Source organism: Heliangelus exortis, chromosome Z (assembly GCF_036169615.1).
Source record: "Heliangelus exortis chromosome Z, bHelExo1.hap1, whole genome shotgun sequence".
Taxonomy (NCBI): Eukaryota; Metazoa; Chordata; class Aves; order Apodiformes; family Trochilidae; genus Heliangelus; species Heliangelus exortis.
This window is the reverse complement of record NC_092454.1, coordinates 9,970,438-9,984,615: the sequence shown is the minus strand read 5'-3', so window position 1 is coordinate 9,984,615 and position 14,178 is coordinate 9,970,438. Positions and strand designations below refer to the sequence as shown.

Genomic DNA, 14,178 nt, shown 5'->3' with positions numbered 1-14,178 from the left:
TAATGATCCTTAGCAACTGAATCTTTCCTTTGTTGCTACACTGGCTGTTCTGAGCTCCATGCAGCAGGAATAAAGCAGTGCACTTGTGTGTGAGGGTGGGCATGACATGGGGTGAAGCAGGACAGGTGGATGAGTGGAGGATGAGGTTCCTTCAGGGCTTCATCAAGCCTTGGTGCACTGAGACAGGGGTTTCAGTTCTCAGAATAGCCCTGGGTTTCAAAAACACATTTGATGAGGTGCCTCCCAAGGAAACCAAGCAGCCCTGACACACAAAAAAACTCCTTGCAAGGATTTATAGCAGCTAAAGGTCAGGAGACCAAAGGTGAGAACAAGCCCTCAGGCGTGGCAGTGGAAGACGTCACCACTGAAGTTCAACAGAGGTGAGAGCTGGATCAGAGCTGCCCAACACCCTCATAACTCACAGAGAAAAGGGGGTGAAGGCAGTGAGAGGAGACAGTGTGCTGCTAAGGCTGTCAGGGCAGCCAAAGTGCAGCTGGGTGCAAAAGCATTGCAGGAGGAAATCAAGGTACAGACCCACCAGGCAGTAACACTGGGTCAATAAATGCACAGGGATGCACAGAGGGAAAATGCAACCTTGCTGCCCCTATTTACTCATGGCTCCAAATGAGCCATGGAAACGTATCTTGGAATCATCACACTCACTTCCCCGAGAATACCAGCACAGTGGTGACCAAAAACTCAAATCCAATGCTAGGATCTATTCAGAGAAAGGCTGAGGAAAAAAAAAAAAAAGGAAAAAGGAAAGCGCTGTACCCTAAAAGCTATGCACAAATCTGTCCCCATGCCATTAGGAGCTGTGTTTCAGTTCAGCTGAAAACAGAGCAGAGAAAGGAAATGGGAAAAGCAAAGGATGGCAACAGCCCTCATATAAGGATGGCTGAACAGAGTCCATCCCTTTATCTGTAAAAGGAGACAATGGAGAGGAGATGTGAGAGACACCTACGCGGTGATGAGTGACCTGGAGAGGACAATTAGAGAAGGACAGCTTGCTCTTTCCCCTAATAAAATAAGGGGCAGCAAATTAAAGCAAGCAAAAAATAAGGGGCTATTTTTGTTAGTTTGTTTTGTTTCAAAAAGCCTGATTGTATCACAGAAACCCATGTCTATCACACACTGTGGACGTCAACATCTGGGGGGGAATAGTGCTTAAATGAACCCATAACAGAAGGCACCATCCAGGGTGGGAAAACACTGAGCTGACTAGTGAGCCCCACAAGGCTGCAGCCAGCTGATTGTGGGGAGGGAAGGGAGAAGACTCCCCCTGCTTGCCCTGCTCTTTACTCCTTCTCCAGACATCACCTCCTGGGTCCTGTTGATAGGTGGGACCAGATGGGCATGATCCAGCCATTCCTTGTGTGAAAGCCCACAGCCCAAGCCCATCTGCAAAGGAGAGCACCTCAGGGTCAAGCTGGTCCTGAAGGAATCCCTGGTAGGTCTCAGTCCTCCTGCAGATGGTCTGTCAGGACACCTGCTTCTGACAGGGAAAGAGAACCTTCGGGGATGCTAACCCTGCTAGGAAAGAGATTGCTAAGGTCAGATGGAAATGGATTGTAGTAAGATGCTGATGAGATGCCTCAGGATCATCTCAAACTCTAGCCAAGCTTTGTGAAACTGCACTGATTATAACAGTGTGTTTCAGGTGCCTTAGAAAAAGCTTAGTGCTTATATTGACAGGCAGAAAGAGAGCATTTAAGCTGAGGGATCTGCGTGAGGAGGGGTAGCTGGAACAAGGCCCAGATAGACAGGCAGAGAGACAGAAGTGTGGCAGGAGATGGACAGATGAATGAGTGCATGCATTCACAGACAAATGGACATCCGTGTGGGTGGGCACAGATGGGATGGAGGGAAGTGTATGAAAATGAAAGGATGGATGACTGCACAAGCAGATGGATGGTTGGGTGGGCATATATGGGGGTTCAGAGATGTATAAAAAGATGGAGGGATAAGTGTAGAAAAAGCTGGCTGGTTGGCTGCATATGTGGATGGAGGGATGGATTGAGAGGTGGGTGCAGAGGGAGGGAGAGATGGAAGGACCAGTGGATGGCAGTGGTGTTGGGTGGATGGTTGCCTGTTCAAATAGCTGTGGAAATGGATGGATGGATGGATGGATGGATGAACAGAGGACTAGGCAAATGGATGAATGGATTGCTGCAGATACAGAGCTGAAGTAAGAGTCCCACCATCTTACTCCATTTCTCCTCTATTTTCTCCTACTGCATAAGATAAAGACATTTTATTTTCCCCCCTTCTGCTGGCTCCCAACAAGCTGTTGACTCTTCTGGCTTTACACTTAGTGATCTGCTCAGCAGACACACTGGAGATGCTGCAACACCCATGAGCCTAGTGTAGAAAACAGCCCAGTGCAGCAATGGTCTCACAGATTTGCCTTCCTTGCCTGGATTCTGGATCCCTGGGTTCCTAGCTCCAGGGAAGGTATCAGAGTTGGGGAAAGCTCCTGGGTGAGAGCTTGTCTGTAGCTGCTGCCAGCAGGACTAAGCTGGGAAGAGGGAAAAGGGAATTATTTCCTATTTGTCCTTAAACCCAATGCAAACATGCTGGCACTCATTCAGAAGGGCTGAGGGAGCCATTCCTGGAAGACAGGTCTTTGAAAGCAATGCTTCTTTCCAAGGCAATGATTTAAGGCCCCTGACAAAGGAAAAACCCAAAGCACAGCTTCAGAGGAGGTGTTTCTCCCAGATGGGCTTGCAGAGGCTCTCACTGCAGCTGAGCCACGTCCTCATGTCCCTCCTGCCCCATGTCAGGTGCAGGACCCCCTCCCAACCATGATGCCCTGTGAACACATGGCAGATCCTTCGGGGGGGGGGAGGGGGGGGCATTTTCATGTTGTGGATCATCCCCATCTCCTCCAACACTGGAACAGCCCTGCCTTGTGCTGTGGGCACCAGCTCTGATTTAGGATGGGGATGGGCAAGGGTGACCAGAGCATTCATTTGGAGTCTCTGCTTCCTGCAGGCTGGACATGGGCAAGACCAACCAGAGCCCAACCAGAGCCTTGAGCAGGGACTGGAGGGAGGTTTGTCCACCCTCCTGGTTATCATATCACTGGTAACACATGTGATCAGTGACCAAGGTGGTGCCTCTGATGGACACTGGTTCATGGCACAGGCAGAATGAGAGCCAGCTGCCAGAGGTTGCAGGTCAGAAGGTTCAAGTTGTTGGACACAGAGGAAAATTTATTCTCCAGGAGGGTGGTGCAGCACTCAGACACACAGGGATGCAGATTTCTCTTCTTGGAGGTTGTCAGGGTTTTGTTGACAAAGCCATGGCTGTTCTGGTCTACTGCTGAGGACAGTCCTTTTCTGAGTGGGACACTGGATCCCTCCAGAGACCCCTTCCCGTCAGTAAAGGCTAGGTCACTGACTAGAAGTGATACTTAGAGATGCTGCCCTCCCCCTACACTGCCCTGCTTCTCCAAAGTCTGATGCTTTTTGAGTTGGGTGACAGCACAAGGATGAAGCACACATTGATGGAGAGGCTGTGCTCCTTCACCCCAACCAGCAGCATGCCTCTGAGCATCCATCCCCACCAAGATCCACATTGTCTGCTGCAGCATAGCACACCAGCCAGGCACAGCATGGCTTTCAACAGTCTCAGAGCAGGAGAGAAGCCATACTGATGACAAACAAGGGCAGAAATTACAGCTTTACCTACAGGGAAGACAGGACCCCCTGGTGGGACAGATACACACAGCTCCCAGACTTGAGCCAGTTTGGTGAAATGAGCTGAGTGTTGCTTTGCTGCTCTCCTAGAGGAGACAACGTGATGGTTTGATCTGTGCAACACAATGGGGACCAAAGGGACAGTGGTTCAGTGGAGACACATGGAGGGAAGATGAGATGAAGCATCTGAGATGCAGGGCCCATAGGAATATGTTTGATGCTTCCCAAGCACAGCCTGCTCAAATGGAGCTCCTCAACAGAAAGGTCATCTTCCTTTTCCTTCTTAGTACATCTTGACTTACATCAAGACTGCAAGAGTAGCAACACAGGGACAACCTGCAAACCTGTGGGCCCTGCTGGGAAGGGACAAAACTCCTCCTGGGACCCTTCCTCTCCACTGTCTGCTCTCCTTCTGTTCCCATGAAGGCTCCCATCCTGCTAGCATAGGCAGCTGCCAGTGCAAGCGTGCTGTGAGCACTGCCCCGTGCAGCACACATGGAGCCGTGCCACGGACATGGAATCTGTGCCCAGATGCCTGAGGGGTCTTTGGAACAGCAAGCAGAGGAAGCAGAGGAGATAGTTTTCATTCCCAGCACCGGTGCTCACCGCAGCCCCCCAGAGGGGCTCTTTGTGCCAGGATGTGTTGCGAGCCAACTCCCAGCACATGCTTGCAGAGGCCAAACCTGTCCTTGCTGTGACAGCAATTTGCAGGAGGAGGGGGCCAAGTGCTCCACTGGAGTCCTCTGCCCAAACACACTGCAGGCTGGCTGCTGGTGTAAGCAGACTGGGGGCAGACACAAGCGGTCTTCTCCTCTGCAGGATGCACAGCCCCTTTTGCAGATGGGGAAACTGAGGCAGTGAGAAGTGACACATCCTGACACATCCCTTCCCTTCCCCAGCAAGACCTGGGACACTTCTGTAGCAGGACAGAGAATTAAACACGTAACAAAGGGGCATTCACATCACCCACACTGTCCTCAATACCTCCCTCCCAGAGCAAAGCAACTACCCATGAATAATCATCTCAGTGGCTAATTAGCTCTCTGTGTACCTATTAATGAATTATACATTTAATATTTACTCAGTGCAGAGGCTGTGCCGAGAGCTTTCTAAGCAGATAAACCAGTGAGGTCTTGCACCCTGCAACCTCCTGCGGTAAATGAAATTAATAAGCCCACAGGAGATGAATGGGGAAACCCTGCGTATGGGGAGAATGAGGGGGAAGAGCACAGGAGGGGAGAAGGAGAATGGTGATGCCCACCTAGGCTGGCCACCACATCAGGAGCCAGCAGTGCCTCTGCTCAGCTCTGCCCAAGGCCACCCCTTCTCTTTGCAGCAATATCTCATGTGCTGATGCTTGGGAGGAGGTGGCTTGGCCATGTCTGTCATCCTTCCTGCATGGAGGACATTCCTGGCTGTTGGGTCTGTGTCTCACAGACTGATGGCACAACCCAGGGCTTCTTTCTTTCTCCTGCTGGCTGGCATGAGCACCACCAGCCATACACAAGCTGCAGCCTCACAGCTCTGAGGTCTTCCCTTCTGGAGTTGAAACAGCCTCTGGCACTGGATAGGGTTTCCCTACACCAGCGTCCTTGGAGAACACCTCATCCTTGATCTCACGTCTATTCCCTCTTGTGCTGCTTGGTCTTTGCACAGCTTTTGTTGCCAGCAGAAACCTTCCCTTCAAGGAGAAGGAATTTCTTGTTTAAGAGAGCAGATCTTCCACAAGTGATTTAAAACCAGATACATCTTTGTAAGGAAACAGGCATAATCGAGTGTCATCAGTGTAGCCAAAGATAAGGACTGTTCCAAGTTAATTTTGTCCATTATTGGAGAATTGCAGCAGGAGGAGCCGGCATTTGTTTGCGATACTTGGGTAAACCCCTGGAGTCAGCAGCTTTGCTCTCTTGACAAGAAAAAACAATTAGCAAGAAACTTTAATTAAGAGATAACACATGGGTGCTCAAGGACTTGCACTCAATCACTCCATGATAGCCTGAAAGCAGACCTGGGCTTACTTAAGGGTATTGTAAGGGAGGCACCTTCCCTTCTGATGTGGTCAACTCAGGGCAAGTTCCAAGGATAGGAGGACCTCTTCTTTTGGCCTGAATGTGACCACAAAACAGCCTCCCATAGGGGCAACAAGGTGTAAAAGCCCCGCAAAAGCCCTCCTCCAGCTTTTCAGATGCCTTACCTCCCACCACTGCTTTGCAGCTGAGCACACCTCCCTCTGCAGCTGCCCCCAGACCCACCCTGGGATGTCTATTGTGGGGTCAAAAGGACCTCTGTGGGGGCAGCCACAACTTCCCTGGGCAACCTGTAAGAATTTGTTCCTAATATGTAATAAAAATCTACTCTCTTTCAGCTTAAAGCTGTTCCCTCTTGTCCTATCACTCTATGGCCTTGTAAAAAGTCACACCCCAGCTTTCCTGTAGCCCCTTCAATTACTGAAAGGTTTTGTAAGGTCTCCCTGGAGCCTCCTCTCCTCCAGGCTGAACAACCCCTACTATTTCAGCCTGTCTTCATAGGAGAGGTGCTCCAGCCCTCAGATCATCTTCATAGCCTCCTCTGGACTCACTCCAACAGCTCCGTGTCTTGGCCTTTGGTTTTTTTTCCAGCAGACTTTGATCTCAGGGAGGGGACCTGACCTCATGTGTTGATCTCTTTTCCAGCAGGAGGTCTTGGTAAAACCATCACTTGGATTGACCTATGTCTTTTGGTCCAAAAATGCCTGTGTTCTGGGACTCCAAGTGCTCTCCTTGCTGAGACAGACCGAGTTATGACATCATTTTCCTCTGAAAGGAAAAAGGAAGGTTGGAGGGAACCTTGCCCTCCTGACTTCATTGCAAAACCAATCTGAGATGACTTGTCCTGATGGGGAGCAGTCATTGGTGAAGCAGCAACTCCTCCAACCCCCTGCACCTACACCGTGGCCACCACAATGTGTGGGGTTGTGTGATATGGAGGCAAAGCTGTTGAAGAACAAGGGGCAGATGAATGGCACCAATGGGAACCAGCACATTGCAGAAAAATCCCACTGATGCCCTCCAAGCTGGGCTCACTTAAGCCCTCTCCCTTGGCTGCCAGGTGCCTGGACTTGGCACTGCAGATTAATTAAAGGCTTGTTTTCTGGCCCTGCTTTTTTCATGCAGACAGAACAAATAACTTTAGGCCACAAAAAAGTGCTTAAGTCAGGCTTTTCAATGCTGTTTAGCTAGAAATCAATAAGATCTGAAATTAGGCACCCAAATCACAGTTGTAAACACAAGAAAAGCTCATTGTGGTCCAAAAGCAGCATGAAGACCCCTGTATCTGATGTGCTATGGGGATGGGAGCAGAGCTGGGTAGGGAATTCAGGGTGCCTTTCATCTCACTGAACACAACCTACCTTGTAGGGCCGTTCACATATCATACACCCACACATCCCTGTTTGCCAGTGCCCACATGCCTGTCCCCAGATAACAGCCTCCCCCTGCCTGGGTACATCAGGAGTGATCACCATTTGTTCACATAACAATCTGGATCCCACTTTGACCCACTCAGGGCTGTGGATGAGCATCAGGCGCTGTGCAGTATTTTAGAATTTAAAAAAAAAAAATTATTTATATTTAAGTTTTATTAGCATAAAATTATGGAAGTCAGAGGCGTAAAAGACCTGTTGGGTCCTACTCAGTCCATCCTCCTTCTGCCAAGACAGTATTGGTCCCTGCAGCATATTTACTATTTCTCTGGTCTAATTTTACATACTGTACAATCTGTGCAGTGCCAAGTTACGATCCCTGTGTGAGAAGCAGAGCTCTCAATTTCCAGGCTCTTGGGTGTGTAAAATCACAACCGCGATGTTAAATTAACGTGGTTTTTTTTTTTTTTTCCCTTGCATTTAATCATTTAATAGCTCTAAAATTCAGCCCCTCAGGCTCTTTCTGCCTGTCTGTTGGCTTGGGTTTTGCCTGCTGTAGGCCAGTGGCTTGTTGCTTACAGATGTAATGCTCACACCCCTGGGTGGACCGGCAGCAGCTGGGCTTGAAGCTGAGACCGCTGCAACTAAACACATTAACTTCTGCAGCCTGAGGACAGAAAAACTCCTGCAATTCCTTAACCATAGGTACAGAGGATTCACCCTCCTCCTTATGACCCAGTCCCAATAAGGTGGAGGTGCAGGGCACACTGCTTCTGTGCCAGGACTCAAACACATCACCCAGGCTAGGTTTAAAATACAAAAAGCATGGGTGCCACCTGAAGCACTGGAGTATTCCTAGGGATGTCCTGTGCACAGGAACTCCAAACAAAAACACCAATACTTTTTCCTCCACCCCTGCATCCATTAGAATTAGATCCCAGGACTTACTTCTTCCCAAGAGAGAGATTTTTGTCCCCTGCACCAACACTAGGACATCTATTGATACACGTGGCTACAGGATAACAGAGGAACTGAGTTGCTGCCAGTGTGGCACAGTGAACAGAGGGTAGGAAGAGTAGAGAAAATGGAAAGTATTTTCCCAAGTAATTTTTTTTTTTACTCTGTCACCATCACACACTTTTCCAAGTAGCACTTGCACTTCTGAAGCCTGGTGATGATTTCAAAGCAATGTTAATAATAAAGCAACTCTGCCCATCAGGGGCTGTATTAATAACTAAGCCAAAGCCTTAGGGTTTGCCTCAATAATAAGGAGATATTACATTTGCATTTCACGCCTTTCCCTCTGAAGGACCCTCAAGCAAAACCAAGCCTGGAAACAACCACCACTGGAACTGTGCTGAGCTGTGGCACATCTGTGCAGCTGCAGCCTGACAGTCACCCAGCATCTGCTGGGTGTGTGTATTTTCACCCTGGGGTGAAAGATGGCAACATATCAGACCCCTGGCACACTGGGAAGAATGTTACCTCCACAAGAGATAGCAAGACAAATCCCTGAATGTAGCTAAAGAAGCATTGCAGATCACACCAGGACCTCAGGACAGAATTCCTGGTTCTCAAGCAGAGCTTGGATGCAGGCTCCAGCCAGGGGATGAATGAGGCTGGGTTTCTCATTACAGGCTGGCAGGTCTGTGGGCCATGGATGACACCATGATAGTATTATGGCCCCCAAACAGTTTCTGGGCAACTCAGAGGACACACCTACAAGACAGCAGGAAACTACAAGCACGAGATGCTTTGGGTCATAAGTAGAGAGGCTTTGCATGCCTTGTGCAGGTGCACACACATCAGCCTAAAAAGCACAACGCAGAAGCTCCAGCAGTGATCATACCACCTCTGAAAAGCAAGCCTGAAGGTGAGGATGATGATCTGGGACCTTTCAGCTGGGTTTCCCATTCCCAGCAGCAGCAGCAGAGTGCTTTCAGAGGAGGGAGCAGGCAGCTCTGAGGGTTGTGAGCTTCTCCTGCCTGGCCCCGCTCTCTTCTTGGTGCCTTGAAGTGTCCAGCACCCTTTCCAAAGCCTCTCAAGAAGAAGCTCTTCCTTAAGTAGCAGAGGATTTCCAACTAGCATCATGCAGTGGCTGCTGTCCAAGGCCCCTGGGTTCACAATGCATAAAACGTAACAACCACACTGTGATTTCTATTTGATGATGGCTGCTTTTTCTCTTCTGGAAACATCCCCTCCTCCAGTGAGCCTTTCTTGCTTCTCTACTCACTTCTGTTCCCTCTCTGTTCTGCTTTTATTGTCATGCTTCTGACTGAACTCTCAGAGAGCAGCACTGCTCCCAGGCTCTGTGAAATGGGAGCTCAGGCAGCATTCTGAGAGCATCTCCTAACCTCCAATTACTGAGGCTGCTGTGTCAGAGACCCCTGAAGCTGGTGTTTGTTTTTTGCTTGCTTTTTTTTTTGTTTTTAATTTTGTTTGTTTGTTTGCTTGCTTTTTGTTGTTTGGTTAGTTGGTTTGTTGTTTTTTTTTCCCAGTGTCTAAAACTACAATTATGTTCACTGACTGAAAAACAAAAACATGACTAGCTCTCTGGAGAGCTACTGGGTTTGAAGCAGATTTCAGGCAAGCATATTTTCTCCAAGTAAGACTACACAGAAGCTCACCACATCCAGAGCTCCCATTATCTGAAGGCACTACTGAATTACAAATATTATCAGCACAAGAGATACTTGAATTCTGGAATTTCTGTAAAACGTTTTGATTTTAGGCTCTGAAGTGTTTAAAGGACTTGAGAAAATATCTTTGGCTCCAAGTCAGCAAAGCACTTAGGCAAGCCCTTAACTTTCAGCATGTGTTTAAGTACCTTGCTGACTTGGGGCTTTTAACTTTAGCAAAGAGAAAGCGAAGAGGAAAGAAAAGCCAAAGAAAAAAGTTCTGGTGTGTGTGGAAATCTCCAGGCAAGCCAAAATAATATGGGAATCTCTTATGGGGAGTAAGAAAACAAAAAAATAATAGCTATTTGCTATAAAATTAAACACTAGAGGAGGCTTTCTGGAGGGGGGAGAAACATTCCCAGAACAAATGGAGTATTTCAATGTAGTTTAATGCCAGCTTCACTCTCCTGCCTTTTCAGCATGCTGGAATTATTTATTGCTGAAACAAAACAAACAAAACAAAACAAAACCAATGACTTAAAAACTGCTTACCCCTTCCACTTCCAGACTAAGAATGATGGGAGAGAGAAAAATCTTGGCTTCTGCAGTGAAAAAACATCTCTGAAATGAGTCGGCTGTGAGAGGCTGTTTCCATCAGGAAGGAGGAAGAGGAGAAGGGATGAGAGACTGAATGGTAGTAAGGAGGAGGAGGAAATTGCCCATGGGCAGTAGCCTGCTAACAACAGCACGCACTGTCTTTGGGTGGAGGACTAGAAAAGCAAGTCCCTAAGAAGAGAAAATCAGTGGACATCTATGCATGCATGCATGGGAAGCAGCTACAGGCAGCAAGCAGTGCTTCCCCTACCTCCAGCTTGAGGCCAGGAGTAGAAAGGAAACCAAAGCAAAGCAAAAAGAGGATCATCTGCAGCCCAAGCAGGGAGAGTGGCTGCAGGAGATGGGTGGCAGGGAAAGTGGCTGCCTTCATAGGGATGGGGCTCTGACTCCTCCAGCCTCCTCTGCAGCTCCCCACCAGTCTGGCACAGCTGGGGCAAGCTCAGGATGATATAAAGTTCTTCCATAAATTCTTCTTTAAAGAGAAAAAAATACAACAACAACAACAATAAAAAGAATCAAACAAACCAGCAGAGGGTTCTTTCAGAAGGAAACCCAAGGATTTCATGGCTTTCAGGTTTTTTTGCAAAATGGCCCCACTGTGTTATAAAAAAGGCTTTGCAGTTTGTTTTTTTTTTTTTCTTGTTCTATTTGGAGAGGCTGGGACGGGGGAGAAGCAGGGTGGTGGAGAGGGTGTCAGTTTAAAGTGGCAAGCCTAACTTTTTAGAACTGTGTTCCTAACTATTTGGAAAATACCAAAAAAACATACTAGAGCTCTTCTCCTTGTATCAAAACTTTTTTTTTTCCAACCCTGACAGAGAAATATGATTTTGTAAAACATTCAGATGCTGATGGGACCTCATTTTCCAATAGAAAATGGCTGGCCCCTGAGGATTTTCCCTGTCAGCTTTGCTTGGGTTAGATTGGCAGTGAGCACTTCGCTTCCTGACAGAGATGCCCTTCAGGGGGAGCTGGGAGTCCAGGCACAGGGGAAAGGAGCAGCTCTTCCCCATCACTCACACTCCTGCACTGCTTTCAGTCCTCTGCGGACAGGGACCTTGTTACCCACTGCTCTGTGCTAGCACCCAGCACTTGTCTAAACAAGCTGACAACTTAAACAGATGAAACAAACAAGGGGAGCATCATTCTCCCTGTCCTAGAGATGAAGTCCCCAAAGCAACTGACAAAAATGGACCCAAAGGGTGCTCAGGTTATTTGCATCAGAGCTAGGGTCTGATTGTCCCCCTCCCTTGTGATCTTGTGCCACCTGATACATGGACACGAGGGCTTGGTTGGGCTCTCCTGATACTGCTGAAATACAAACACTCAAAGCACAGAATTCATTTGGGATGGCATTCTCTTTATCCATCCTGAACCTCTGTACACCACACAGGATGCCAGCACACGAATGCTGCAGTGGTGGCTTCTTGGGCTGTAAGATGGTTGCTGTGGCATACACACAGCTCCTCCTGAAGCAGCAAAGCAAAAAGCCTTTCATAAATACCAGTTATGCTAAAAAAATAAAATCTCCACGGGGCTAGGCAAGTTAAGAAAAATGGCTCAAACTGACTAGAGGAAGGAAAACACAATTAAATCAGTTAACAGCCCATATCCACTAATCCCTCATGCTACCATGCTTGACTTGAATGCCTGCTAACACCCACCTCCAAGCCCTGACACTGCTTTTCCCATCACCCTGGCAAGGTATCCATGCACATGTGTTGTGCATGAAAGGAAGCCCAGCAGAGCCCAGGGCAGTCAGAGCACCAACTGCAACCTCCTGGTCATGGGCTGTGTGTGGAAAAGCTTGGGAGGTACTGGCTCAGGACACAGCATGAATTAAAGACAGTCAACATTTGCAGGATGGCTCACTATTTACATGACTCACGGATATGTCTGAAGCATCATACACCACACTAAAAAAAGCTATGATGTGGCTTTTGCTGTAGGTAATTCTCTCTATGTGGTCTTGACTCTGGATCTGTGATTTAGGGCAAGATGAAAAATATAACAGGATTAAATCTGCCTGCCTAAATCCTGACATTTTACTTTGGGGTTTACATCCCGAAGTCCTACTCATAGATCAACAGAAAGATTCCTGCAGCCATGGAGCTGTCAGGAAAAAAAACCTGCAGAAATATGAAGAAAGACTTGCATAAGGCATGCAAAACCCCATGGACTTGCAGAACTCAGTAGGAAAGGCATGTCCAGACTGCAGCAAGATGGACAACTTCATGTGGAGGGATGGATGGTTTATCAGCACAGAGAAAAGCTGACCACTGGGTGTCTTGCTCAGATAGACTCCTCCATTCTTGGGTGACTGATACACCCCCACAAACTTATTGGGGGATAAGACCCATCCCACCTTCTAAGCAGACCTTGATGGGTGAGGGGTTGCAAGGTTGCTGCTGTGTTTGGATGAGGAAGCTGGGAGCAAAGAGAGTGAATCCCAGTTTGATGGATGAAACTCTTGGATGGACCCTGTGTTAAACTTGCTGGCACACAGGAGAGATAAGCCGTACCTTTAATGAGGCTAAGTCAAGCTAAGCCAATGCCAAGAACCAGAAAAAGTTTGGTTGTGTTTTTGGTTTTGTGTTTTTTGTTTATTTGTTTGGTTTTGTTTTTTGGTTGGTTGGTTGTTTTGTTGGTTTTTTTGTTGTTGTTGGGTTTCGGGTTTTTTTTTTTATCAGAACCCTGGAAAAACTTCTATTTCAAAATGACAGTTTCTGAAGTCTCACGTCCTTTATTATTCCCCCAGGGTGTTCCTTTCTGTCTCACACTGCCACTGCAGCAGCTTTGTAACTTCTGAAGCATGAGGACTGGCAGTGTGAAAATGGCCACAGTGATTATATTGCAACACTTCACTGCTTCCCTGAGCTGCAGTTCCCTCCTTCACTCTTGGAAGTGAAGTACAATCAATGCTAATTAATTAAGGGCCAGAACCTGTCAACCATGGTCATAGAGTTCAGTGCCATTTCTTGAATTTCAGGGCTCACTCTCCATGAAAACAAGGATCAGTCCCCAGCAACTTGGGCTGAAAAAAGCAGAAACTCATCCCAGTAGGAATGGGTGCAGAGAAAGAACACAAGCATCCTCCAGGGGCAAGGAGGAACAATACCCTTTCTCCTATCACCCAATGGCCTATGATCTGTGATGCTGGGAACAGAGAAAGTCAAGGGCTGGGTGTAAGCTGGGAGGCACCAGTGGCAACTCAAGCTCCTGAGCTGCCCTTCTCTTATGCCACAGGGATCCTAATCTGAAGACAAAAAAAGACAAGCGTATGGGCCAATTGCCCTGTGCTTCCCACCATGAAGGTAAAATTGATTTTCAAGTCTGTTGAGCAATGGAACCTGGATGTGACCACCAGTCAGATGCCTCGCTGCCTCCCAGGTGATGCTACATCCCCTCCCAGCTCAGCGGCCCCTTCCCACTCCTGAGCAATGCCACTGGATTCCCATGCTTTGTTCCAAGCCCCTCCCAGCAGCTGGTACAGCTTGTGGCAGGTCTCCAGGCTCACAGTTCCGGACGTACACGGAAGCTTTACATGAAAAAATGCAGGGAGAGAAGCAGACAGAGACATTACATTCTGGATTTAATACACACTCACTCCTTTGTGCCTCAGTTTCTCATATGCACAGCATGCACTCAGCTGGAGTAACCACACCATGGTGCAGCCAACCCACAGATGCAGCAGAGTCCAACCTGCCAAGGCTTGTGGCTTGGATGGAGTCAGAAGCTCTCTGTGACTCATCCAGCAAAGTCTCAAGTTCATGGCTACGGTTGGAGACTCCCTTTGCAATCACTCTGGGCTCAGCTTTCTGTCCCCTCCCTGAAAGTGGGTTTGCAC

General features: G+C 48.1%; 1 protein-coding gene across 2 annotated transcripts in view; it reads right to left on the bottom strand.

The window, feature by feature from the left end:
- Positions 1–14,178, bottom strand: part of CNTFR (ciliary neurotrophic factor receptor) — a 209,465-nt gene that overhangs the window by 60,021 nt on the left and 135,266 nt on the right. The gene's annotated exons all lie outside the window — the stretch shown is intronic.